At 45.7% G+C, this 13313-nt stretch overlaps 1 pseudogene; it reads left to right on the top strand.

Moving 5' to 3' along the window:
• The first annotated feature begins 1064 nt into the window (after positions 1-1064).
• LOC149875253 (uncharacterized) lies at positions 1065-2513 on the top strand (annotated as a pseudogene).
• The last annotated feature ends 10800 nt before the right edge of the window (positions 2514-13313 follow it).

Here is a 13313-nt window from a genome sequence, read left to right as displayed (position 1 = left end):
ATTCTGTATGAATAATCAAAATTAATTTGTTTTTTGGTCATTGCTAATGCTTTGCTTCAGGATAAATAAATCTGAGATAATTCAACTGGAGTTATATAAGCTTTACAGTGATGTAAGTAAATATGTATTATGAGGACATTATGAAGCATATCCTGTTACCATCTTTTTAAAAGTAGGGTTTTTGTTAAAGTGTCTAACATACAATTTTATCAAACCATGAAAACATGTTATTTTGATGTGGGTTGGATGTAATCTTATTGAAGATGATGGCTGATTAATGAGCTGGTTTTCAGTTAGGGTTAACAGAAATTAAGCCTTCTTGTAGATAACTGTTGCATGCAATTTTTTCCTGGTGTGTAAGTACAAATGCAGACAGCTGGATATTGCTTGATGAATCTACGTGTGCCTATAAAAAGAGGAAAGGAAATCATACAGAAAGACAGTGAGAGGACCAATAAAGAAGTGCCAGTGAAAACTAAACAGTGAGGTGTAGAGTGAGCCTGAGAAAGTTGGATCAAGTGCTGGTTGGGAAGAAGGCTGTGGACAAACAATTGATCTCCTATTTGTTCAGGAAGAGAAGGACTGCATCAGAGAAATACCTGATCCCACTGCCAATTTCTTTCCCAATGGAAAACATGGAGGGCCTCTCAAATATTAGGTAACTCCTTGGGTCTTAAGTAATAACAATTGAAATTCTTTGCTTTACATATCTTCGAAAAATAGACCTGCCTCAGTAAAGAATTATCAGCACTGAACAAACTGTTCTGTTAACTTGGAGCTGGCTATCATTAAATAAATGTGGGCGTTGTACTATATTTAGAATTCAACTACTTACTGAAACCATTATCATTGTTCTTTAAATAGGATTTTAAAAAACATAATTAGATTTTCTGGAAAATGCTGAGGAAAATGTCCCTGATTAGGAAAAGGGCCCCTAAAGTGGGAGACCAAGAGGGTAGGTGGGTATGGAGGGAGGAAATTTCCCCCTGCATAAGGAGATTCTGAAGGGTGGACCCAGCTCATGGAGGGAGGATGTGTGCACCCCAGGCTTCTCCACAGAAGACATGGAGGACCAATTTGAAAATTTCTGCCTTTGTGAGAGACCCTCGGCTCAAACACAACACAGTGCCTTGGTCTGGCTACTGTGGCATGAAAAAGCTCAGTGGGCCTCTGAAATTGAGGAAAAGGAGGAGCAAATCCAAATTGTAAAAGATAAATATGTCCGATTGGAAACCATTAATCAGACTCTAAAGGGGCTGTCCCAGAATTTGGAAACTGAGAATGAGCAATTGAGAAAGATAAATCAAGACAATGGCCAATAGTTGGAATTACTGGACCAAGAAAAGGCTAGCCGAGAAGCCTTGCAAACATTGGTAAAGACAATGGCTAAAGACCAAGCTGAGAAGGGATCCAGAGTAAACCATGGCCCCTGTCTAAATACCATTAGCAACTTGAAAAAGGAGCTCCAGGAGCACAGCCTGCGAGTAGCAGCTGTCATCTGGGGAGACCAAGCCTGGGATCCAGACATCCCCTTCAGTCCAAGAGAGATTTGGGGTGGGGAGACCCAGAGGACATGGGATCCCTTCTCTAAATATCCTAAGTTTGAAAAGGAGAGCACTCTGGTACCTGAGGTGAGTGCAATCACGTGACCTCAGTTACTCGGGGTGCACAGGGCAACCCTAGGGAGCCCACACAAGTAATGGTTCCCCTTAGTGGAGCTGATCTAGCCAGTCTAGGTAAGACCCTGGGACCTGCTAACATTAGGAATTTGGGACAGCATTTGCAGAAATCCCTGAATGTAGTGGAGTGTGAAACCCTGAATACCCATGAATGACACTACCTATTAAGGGCTTGTGCCACCCCAGAGGTTCAGGCGACAACGACCCCTGAGAGTGGCTTTGGGGTAGATGCTATTCCCTGGAGTGTAATGAATTTGGGAATTAATCCAGGGAGGAAAAATTTTAAGGGACAATTTGGGGCAAGTCAGCAGGCCCCTGGGGAGCCTGTGAGGGACTGTGTAATCTGGTGTGTCATGTCGGGGCTGTTATCAGGGTCAGTGTTACCCTTCAACAGAGCAGTCAGCCGGACACATTATATAAGAGATATAGATTACTCCCCAGGGTTTTGGAAGGAGGTGCAGGAGGGCATGCACCAGTCTATAATTGGGCTAATGGGGCCACTCTGAGAAGCCCAGAATTATGTTCTGGAGGAAGTCCTAGCCTGGGCTCAGGATTCAGAGCAATTAGATGGATGACAGGGGGGTGGGAAGTGATTGCATTCACCCGGTTCAAAGAAAAGCACAATGACACACCAAGTTACATGGTTATTTACTCCAATGAGAGTGCATATCCCAAATCTGACAGGAGGGGTGGGTGTCTAAATCAACGCCCCAGCCCGCACTGAGTTAACAAAAGGGAAAGAGAGGGGGACAATGGGATTCAGGCATCAGTGTGGAAATTTTTAATGCAGCGCGGAGAATCCAAAGAAAAGTGGAATGGGAAGCCTCTGGCTGAGCTGCTTATCAGGATGGCAGAGCTGAGTGCAGCAGGAGCAGCACCTTCCCAGTCTAATAGAATTGCAGCTTCAGCATCAGGCCCTGAAGACCACTGACCGGGCACCCGTGGCAGGACCTGTGAGCAAAGCCTAGGCTTATGGGGAAAGTTGGGGACCCTCAATTGGGATCCAGGAGGCAGACCCAGAGTACCCATTACAGTGGGAACCCAAGGTCATACCAGTGCACTCCTGGATACCGGAGCTTCGTTAAATGTATTTGGAAGAAAATGGGACCTGAAGCAGTTTGAAACCAATGGAATCATACTGTGGTCCTTCATGGGGCAGGAAACAGCTGGGGTTGTGTGTAAGGGGGTAACTGCATGTATCCAATTCCCAGAGGGACCCCAACAGAGCAATATAGATGGAGTTCAACAAGAGGGCTCCACCGAACAGTTGATTCTGGGAGCCCCCTTGTTCAACCGGGAAGGCTGGATCCTGGATCTGGCCAATGGGGTTGTGTGGCAGATAGGGGGGCCCTTGCCACCAGGCTTTTCAGCACAAACTGCTGAAGCGAGAGCCATAAGGGAACTCCTTGAACTGCATAACCCACCTGAAGGGAAACTATGGATCTACACTGATTCAAACTTCTGTGCTAATTCTCTGCTACATTGGGTATACAATTGGAATAAAGCTAATTGGCATACCACTGATGGCAAGGAAATTGCCCAAAAGACTGATTGGCAGGCAATTTGGGAATGGATTCAAAGATATCCATCCTCACTATGTATTCGACGTGTTAAGGGTCATCAAAAGGCCGACACCTTAGAAGCCAAAATGAACAAATTAGCAGATGCTGCAGCAAAGAAAGGGGCATGGGAGGATATCTCAACAATACAAACCCGGTCCTCAAGCCATCAAAATTGGAAAATTGAGGAGGGGTATGCTGTTCACGAGGGAAATGGGGAGGTTAGGTGGGTGCCACCCCCGGATTGCAGAGAGGAAATTATTAGCGCCTGTCATAGTCTCAGACATGAAGCATCCAAAGGCACTACATCCGGGGTGCAGGAGATTGCTCACTGGCCAGGGCTGTCTAAAGATAGCAAGGAGTAGGTGCAGAACTGCTTACGCTGTGCAGGGAAGGGAGTGAAACCAAAGGGCATGGGGCTTCTTCTCCACCAGAAGACAGTGGACCCGTGGCAACAAATCCAAATGGATTACATTGATAAGCTTCCCTGCACAGCCAGGTAAAACCCGTATTTGCTGGGATCATAGATTCCTTCAGTGGATGGGTTGAGGCATTCCCCATGTGCACCTACACTGCTGAAGCCACAGCAAAAATGCTGTGAACAGAAGTAATATGCAGACTTGGGGCCCCTAAAATTATTGACTCAGACTGAGGTCCCCATTTTACTGGAGCTGTTGTCGAACAGGTGCTGCAAGCCTTAGGCATCAGGCAGAAGTGGCACATTCCTCACCACCCTCAAGCATCTGGGCAGGTAGAGTGGATGAATAGGACAATTAAAGAGTCATTAAGGAAGGTGGTAAATCAAACAGGTACAAATTGGGATCTTAAACTTCCTTTGATCTTAGCTGCTCTCCAGAGGGGGAACCACTTGGCAACCAGCCTCCAGCCTTACCAGATGCTATTTGGCAAACGGATAACTCTAATACTCACCGGGCTTATCCCATACCCAGACAGCCTGGACAATCCACAGCCCACAGAAATTACTGAATGAGTAAAAGGGTTCCCATATCGTTTGAGGCAGCAGGAGCTGCAGATTAATGAAGCTATTCAGCACACTTGGCTGCGGATGGATAAGCAGCTTGAACAGCTTCTCAGGCTATGGGAAATTGGTCATGTATCTTAGTCTTACCCCAAAGGTACATGTCCTGGAGTCCAAATGGGTCAGACCCTTCACTATCATTAATTGATTGAGCCCAACTGTGGTCTAAATTGATAAAGGCGAATCTGGAAAATGGGTGCATGTGTCACAACTGAAACTGTTCAAAGGGGCAGAATAAACCTAACCATGAATCTAGCCTTGTCCTAATAGGATACTGCCCTTCATCATGGGAAAAGAAAAACCGCCTGACCTTTGAGGAACTGGGTAAACAATCTCTTAACCCTGTCAGCCACCCTTTTTGGCTAGCAGGAAGGAATGGCTCTGTGCCATTGGAAAATACGCATCGGACGAGCTGATCAGTGCTCACCCCGATGTTGAGGCAGGGAAAGGCCAGAGAAGATCTTGACTTATGATGGCCACCCTCTTATAGGTAGTCACCCTACTGGTTTACAAAGACTTTCCTTAAAGCAGGCACACACCTCTGACTAATTTACCCGATCTCTTTCCCCTACCCTCCTGAGCCAATTCTGTTTTGTTTTGTTCTAAGTGCTAAAGCTTTCAACGTGAAGATCATAGGTCTGCAGGGAATCCTTTCCATGTGGATCCTCCTGCTTACTGCCAGCATTCACTTGATTCTAACAGTGAACTGACATTACAAAGCAAAGGTATCAAATGCTGTCTGGAGGTGGCTAGCTATGATACCTGCCTGGAAGGCATCCAGGGCCTACAGTGACCAACCTCTCCACAGAAATGCTGTGAACTTTGGGCAGCCCACTCCTGGTGGATTCAGAATAGCATAAATGAATTTAAGTTGCCTGATTCCTCCCACCTTGTCATTTTTCTCAAGTCTAGGTGCGATCCTCATGCAGAATGTGGTCATGTAGGATTGAATCCTGGTAGGGAAACCCAGGATTACCATGGGGGTAAGGTCTGGAGAACCACCACAATTCTCATTCCAACAGAAGGAAGGGTAATGCCTGGGTGGATGCGGGACGGACTGACTGGGTGTACTGGGCACTCCCATGCTTTTAGACTGATCCGTTCACCCGGACCCACACCTGCCCCCATGGTGTCCACAACCATACCCTCTCCAGCACCACCTCCCCCCTGTTCCTGTATAGCGTGGAACCTTTCCAGTCCCCTGCCTGCTGGGAAACACGCCATTCAGGTGTGCTGGGGCAGCAAAGTCCAGACATGCCAGCATGAATGACCATCAGCTCTCCACAAGGACAGTTGGCTGTCAACTTCACCCATCCAAAATCTGAACCCATAGACTTTACCCTCAATGCCACCAGCTGCCTTGAGGAATGTCCCCTATCCAGCTGTGGCAACCTAGTGTATGACTTCTTGTTATCCAGCTCTGGATTGTGGGAAGCTTCTACTTCCAAGGACTCCCTGGCCCTAGCCACAGAAATCATAATCAATGACAAAGCAGAAAGGCATGAGATAGGACCTTTCATAGTAAAGCAGGATATCAGTAAACCTTTATTGACCAAAATGACACAATCCCTATGGAATGTCACTATCAATCTGCAGTCCCACAGCATCACCCAGTTGTATCCACATTGTGACAATTATGTCATCCTGCTAAGTGCTGGATGGCAGGCATGGACTCAACAGGTCACGTATGAGCCCTCCAACAGCTCTGGATCCAGTGGCCCATGATGTCAATGATCACTAGACACAGTGCTGGGAGCAACTGGGACTGGCACCGGCATCCTTAATACCATGAACACAGAGGTGCTCCGGAACAGATGGGCAACTGTGGGAAATCTGCTTCACCACTTGGACAGACCTACAAGTGACAATTTTGAAACCTCTATTCAGTTAAGTGTCTCTATTGCCTCTCTCATGCAGTGGAAGACTCAAGTACCTTCCCAGGATTCCCACACCCTAACTGAAGCAATCATAGCCCTAGGGCAAAACACCTCTCTTGCCCGTATGTGTACCCAGGCCCAGGTATGGTACCTAGATGTAATTAAGGGTATCATACTCCAAGGTCTGAAAGGACACATCCCCCTAGAACTACAAAATCTGTTAAGAAAGGAAACCAGGCAGTCTCCACAGTTAACCCCTTATAACTGGCTAATACAATTCAGGTTTGATCCAAATTTGTGGTCCATTAATTTTATAGTCATGGGGGTGGTTAGTAGTAAAATAAATCAAGTATTCCCAATCATAATATTGGGGAGCCGGATCAATGACACTTTCATGATCCCACAAACAAGCAAACATTGGGCTCTAAAACAACTTAATGGCCAACTTAAAGCCATCGCATTCAATAACTGTGAGGATGTTGGCTCCAGTTTCCTTTGTGAAGAACTTATGTTACAGTTCCAAACCCTTTGTTTTGACCCTGATTTTTCAATTTCTCCCTATGTAATGTTCAATCCCTACTTGTCAGCATTGGTTTTGGATGTATTTGTCTCCGTACCCTTTGTCAATCCATTACAGCGAATGAATTTTATAATATTACTGGCCTGCAACACAACATCTGTCTATATAATGTCAGATCCATCACTGGGTGTGACATTCAGTACTGAAAGAGGACCATGATACATCAGTCAATCACTCCACAGTACAGCCTTTTTAAACCTAAACTTACCCCAGTCCACCTAGATATATCCCCCCCAAGCCCTCAGATATGCTACTACACACCCAGAACTCCAACAAACCCTGCAAGCATTACAGTCACAAGCCAACAAAACCTATGCTGTCATCCAGACTAATAACCACCAAGTCACCCAGGTACTCACCAAAATTAAAGAAGTCACCCAGTACTGCCCCTGGGAAACCCTCCTGGGCTGGTCCCCAACTGCCACTGGTATCCTGAGCCTCATGATGCACCCCATTGTAATACTCTTCCTCCAATGATAATTTTAACATTCCTAACTATATTCCTGTACTGTAAACTCATTGCCACCCTATGTACTGTACATGCTAAAATAGATGAGGCTAAAGCAATAGGCCAAATATTATAGTGACATCACCCTGATGGCTGATGTCAAGGGGGGGAATAATGTAGCAAGAAACCTTTTTGCCTGCTCTTCACTCAAATGTGAAGCTCCTCCATATAGCAAAAGCCCCCTTTGCAGTATTTGCCCCCTTTTGGGGATGCTTTCTCTTTTCTGCCTTTTCTTCCTTCCTCTCTTTTTCTTTTATTATGTTATTATTATTTTTATATAATGTGTACTTGTAGTGAAAATAGAGCTTGTAGATGCTTTTACAAATGTACTTTATGTTTAAAAGTAAGTTGTACCATGTAATAATGTTAGCAAGGGCAGGAATCTCTGTATGGAGTGGGTCCCTGAATGAATCATGGTTGATTGTGTAACATAGTAGCTAGTATGGATAAACAAGTTAACGAGCCGCAATTAACACCTACAAAACTACAGACCAAGAAGAGGAAAGAATCAATACAGAGCCAGGAACTCCCTGAAACTTCCCTGTTAAAGGTGCAGAAGCCCCCATTTGAACTAATCAATGCTGGAAACAGACCCTTGGGGCTGAAATACCCCTGATCAACCACTTCAGTTAAAGACCAAGCAATCAACTTTGGAGTTTATTCATGCACAGCACATTGAACCAGGTCAGATCAGCCCTGGCTGGCAGGGGACCCTGGGGATCAGCCTGCCAGCTCAGGGCTGCTCCCCCCAGCTCCATATACTGTGAAGGGGCTGGCTGGGACATGAGGGAGTTTCAGTGTGGGGCTAGCTGGCAGGCCACCCCTCTCATTGAAGTACCTTTGTGCCCCAGCCATCCTGGGCAGCATCCACATGTGTGCTGTTGAGGAGTTTTTTACTCTGCAGCAGGATGATACTTGTAAATTAGTTTACTGCAGCCTAATAGCTGTGCATGTGTAGATGCAAGACATTTACTGCACAGCTAATTAGTCAACTGTGCAGTAAACATCTTATGTAGATGCACCCACTAGGGTCCAAGCTACTCTCATTTACCCAAACTGAAGACCCTGAGGGTCTCTGTTCAACAAAAAGGGGTGGAAGTTTGTTAATCTTCTTCAAAACCTTGGGGGAGCTTCATGATAGCTATATACATTTGTGGGCTTTACGGGTTTGATCCTTCAGAAATTGGCTTATAGCCCAGCCCCACCTGAAGCCATCAAAATGTGCAGAGACGCAGATAGTTTAAATCAGGAAATTTTATTGAACAAGATCATAACAAAAGCATTAATCAGCAAAATATATGACCAAGAATTATATACAGGAATAATAACAAACAAGGGAACAGTTTACAATCCACTAGAGGTGAGTATACTGCAACAGTGAGGCCTGTCACAGTGAGTTGACTAACAGCAGTCACTGTAGATGAGGATTTCTACACCTTTACTCTCACGGGTACTGGGAACCTCAGAACTTGTAGGGTGGGTCAATACAATATGAAATCCAAATGGGATGCTGAGGTGCAGGACAGCCAACTCCAGGTAAGACTCAAACAGCTCACCGGGATACTCAGGTAAGTTTCCATCCCACGCACTCACACACTCTCACTTCAGACTTAGCCAACAACATATACACACTACTCAGACACCTGCTTCAATACAAGGATAATCCAGCAACTCTATGATCCCCTCGCTTGCTTGTCTGAGGAAGAGGGAACCACAGGAGAGGACAAGGACACAGAGATCCCACCCCTTATACATCTTGAGGTCACCCCATACTTGTCAATCAAATCTCATCCAATGATTTTCAAAAGTGACCTGTCATGATATCATGATGTCCATCACAACTCTGACCAACCGGGTATCTTGGTACCTCACAGGGTGCTGGGTGCTTTTCTCATCAAGGCATGTTAAATAACTACCCTGACATCTGCTGGGAGGAGCAGTCAGCCAAATCCAGCCGTTCACATAGGTTCTTAACTTGCGTGCATGACCTTCACCTAACGCAGGAGGTATACGGTCCCACTAGGGAGAATGCCCTACTGGACTTGGTGTTGGCTACAGGGGAGGACCTGGTAGGGGAGCTGCAGATTCATAGTCATCTTTGGGACAGTGACCACCAAACAATCAAATTCACCATAGGGCACAGAGTGGGTAAGCTAGCTAGTAGGGTAGAAGTGCTTGACTTTAGGAAGGCTAACTTCAGTGTGCTTAGGAGCCTAGTCAATGATGCACTGCAGGATAGGAGTATTGGTGAGATGGGAGTCCAAGAAGGATGGTTGTTCCTAAAGGAAGCGATCCTCTGGGCACACAGGGAGACAATCCCAGTGCAAGGGAAAGCAGGGAAAGGGGAAAAAAACTTTCTTGACTGCAGTGAAATCCTCAATGAGTTGCCACAGTGTTCTTGAACAAGGGTCAAGATAAGTTTCCTAATGGGTTCTTAGATGGGCATCGGAGGGACACCAGTCTACCAACTGTTGATGCTGACTTGGTGCAGAGTCACTTGGATGGACTGGATATGTTTAAGTCAGCAGGCCCAGATGAGCTGCATCTGAGAGTACTAAAGAAATTGGCTGGTGTCATCGCAGAACCACTAGCATGGCTGTTTGAGACCACATGGTACTCAGTTCAGGTCCCAGAGGGCTGGAAAAGGGCCAATGTGGTCCCTATTTTCAAGAAGGGGAGGAAGGAGGATCTGAGTAATTATATACCAGTTGGTCTCACCTCTATCCTTGAAAAGTCTTTGAAAAGATTATTAAGGATAATATTTGTGTGAGTCCAGCAGCAAAAATAACACAGCAGGGCAACCAGCATGGATTCATAGGAGGTAGATCATGCCTGACTAATCTGGTTTTGTTTTATGACCAGGTCACTAAAAGCTTAGATACAGGAGTAGAGGTGGATGTCATTTTCTTGAATTTTAAGAAGGCTTTTGATATGGTGTCTCATCCCATTCTCATAAATCAATTAAGAGGCTGTGACTTAGATGTTTACGTGGTCCAGTGAGTGGTAGTACATGGGTCGGTATTGACCTAGAAGGATGTGGGTAGTGGGGTCCCTCCGAGCTCCATCCTTGGACCTGTATTCTTCAATGTCTTCATCAGTGAATTGGATGAGGACGTGAAGTGTACTCTGTCCAAGTTTGCAGATGATACTAAATTGTGGGGTGAAGTGCACACTCTGGAGGGTAGGGAACGATTGCAGGCAGACCTGGACAGATTGGAAAAGTGGGCAGAACACAATAGGATTCAGTACAACCAGGACAACGAGGATAAGGAACTGCTAAATGACTACTTTACCTCAGTCTTTCACATGACCAAGGGGAACAACATGCTAGGTAGGGCACAAAACGAGCAGGGTGGGATTGACACTGTTCCTACCATTGCCATAGAACTGGTGTATGATCAATTAAAGAAATTAGACGTATCTAAATCAGCAGGACCAGATGAACTCCACCCAAGAGTGCTGCAAGAGTTGGCCAAAGTAATCGCAGAGCCCTGGCAAAGCTCTTTCAAAAATCATGGGCCTCTGGAGAAATCCCAGATGACTGGAAGAGGGCCAATGTTGTGCCCATCTTCAAGAAGGGGAAGCATGAAGACCCAGGAAACTACAGGCCAATTAACTTAACTTCTATCCCAGGGAAAATCCTAGAAACATTCATCAAAGAGGCTATGTGTGACATACTTGCAGAAGTCATGATACTGAATGACAGCCAACATGGCTTCATAATGGGCCAGTCTTGTCTGACCAATGACATTTCTTTCTATGATCAGGTGACTCGTCACCTGGATGAGAGAAAAGTGGTTGCCATCAAATACCTCGACTTCCAGAAAGCCTTTGACCTGGTATCCCACAAGGTACAGATCAGAAAACTGGAAGATATTGGACTCAACTGTGGGACCATCAAGTGGATGCGAAACTGGTTGTAGGGTAGGACGCAGAGACTTCAGATGAATGGATCGGTGTCGTCCTAGTGAGATGTGGATAACAGTGTACCCCAGGGGTCAGTACTTGGCCCAGTGCTGTTCAATATTTTCATCAATACCTGGATGAGGGGGTGAAAAGCCCATTGGCCAAGTTCGCAGACGACAGCAAGATATGGGGTTGTGTGGACACACCCACAGACAGGCTGCAGATACAAGCTGACCCTAGCATCTCTGAATCTCTGAATAACCTGGAGGCTACCTCGCATGTGTATTACCTAGGTCATGACATCATAGTAGGGCAAAAGGCCAGCATTTCTAGAGCCTTTGTCCCTTCTAGTCAAGTGAGCATTTACACAACTCCATCAATACAGTCAGGCCCGAGAACTAGGGGTGCCCTTCTAATGTGGAAGGAAGTACTCATGTAAATGAGTACTTGACCCAGAGGTGGGAGGACTCTTTCAATCAGTTTTGCTATCCATTACCATATATAACACCAATCATGTTAGTATTTAACCAGCTCTCTCATTTAATGAATGATTTCTATATTCTTTGTTCACTGTCATGGCCAGATGTGCAGGCACGTGTAGTTTGTGGTGCCACAGACCTCTTTATGTTTCCATAAACCACACGTGTCACACATTAAACCATGTGCAGTGCTGCTAATATGCAGTACTGGGTCAAAATTTGCTATTGGGATTTCCTCGTGTCAAAAATAAAACCAGAAGAAAAAGTGACACAAAGCATGCCAAAGTGGTGTGTACCATGACAAATGCAGAGCTGCCTGCTCCCCTGTCTCTGCTCACTGTCAAGTCCCCACACTGAGGTACCCTGCACCCCAGCTAGGCAGTCCCCAGCTACTCAGGGCGCAGTGTGTCTGGAGCGGGGGGAGCAGGCTGTTCTAAGCTGGCTCGAGCCCCTACCCAGAAACCTCGGAAAATAATTTCTGCCTGGATGTTCCAATGTGAACAAACTTTCCCACTTACGAGCAATATTAAATTATGACAGGGTTATAATTTAATATATAGATTGGGGGGACAGGAAAGGGGACAACAAACAGCTTTAGGAGATCCTTAATAATAAGTAGCCTACCTCAACCCACTATGAACAGTTCAGTACAGTCAGTACGTTCGGAGTCCTCTCTTAGTCGCACGCAGGGTGAACAGTGGAGTCAGTAGGGCCAGGGTAGCTGCTGTTAGCCCAAGGTTTCCCTGTCCTGTGGCTACTGAGGGGCACTGCTCCTCAGTTGTTGCTGTCACTCCTTGCCACCACCAGGAGGCACTGCTCCACTGCAGCATGCCAACACCTATGGGCACTGCTCCTCTTCTGGTTGCAGAAGCAAACCGGTTCTTTTAGTCCTTGAGCAACCTCAGGGATCTCTGCTCGTTCAGAATACAGCATGTACAGGTTTCTACCTAACATACTAGGTACCATAGGGCATCTTTATATGTGCTTCAGAGTGGGGCACATGTAAAGATGAGCTTTAGTTAAAGTGCCTCCACTACCATTTTGAAGTGCACGGATGCTGAATAATTGTGATGCGAAAGCTGCTAATTAGTACACTCCAGCAGACTGGATTAATTAAATCTGCACCCACATGTGCTGATTAGCATGCAGTGGAACAGGCATTGGGCACATGTGTAGGTGCCCAAAATTACCAGATTCTTACAACCAACCAGGAAACAGGTTTAGACTGACCTCACTAAAGGGATTTGTACATCACCAGTATTTAACACCTTCCGATTAAAGGATAAGATACAACTCCAGCCCCCTAATTTTTTTTTTGCAAAAATATTTATTTCTATATATAAAACATAGATGTATACCTCTACCAACCTGTCTTGTGACTGCTGTGGCTCACTTGACAGTCCAACACATGCATTTACAGTTACACCATTCTTATTCCTGTTACAAAAACCACCCTGTGTTCCTGTGTGCCCACGCACCTGTCACCGTTACCTTTAACTCTCACAATTACAAAAAGGACTACCTCAGTGCCCTCCCTCCTAACCCCCTCTGTTTGCCCAGTCCTTTCACTCATCATTGTATTTGTTGTAGTGTCCATCATCATTGTCATCCTCATTGTCGTCATTGTTGTTGCTCTCTTTGGAGGGCTCACCTCTGAACAGTTTATGCCAGTCCGCTCTCTTCCAT

Source organism: Crocodylus siamensis, chromosome 1 (assembly GCF_052110815.1).
Source record: "Crocodylus siamensis isolate JL-2025a chromosome 1, ASM5211081v1, whole genome shotgun sequence".
NCBI lineage: Eukaryota > Metazoa > Chordata > Crocodylia > Crocodylidae > Crocodylus > Crocodylus siamensis.
Note: the sequence above shows the minus strand (reverse complement) of the source record. Positions and strands in the feature narration are given on the sequence as shown.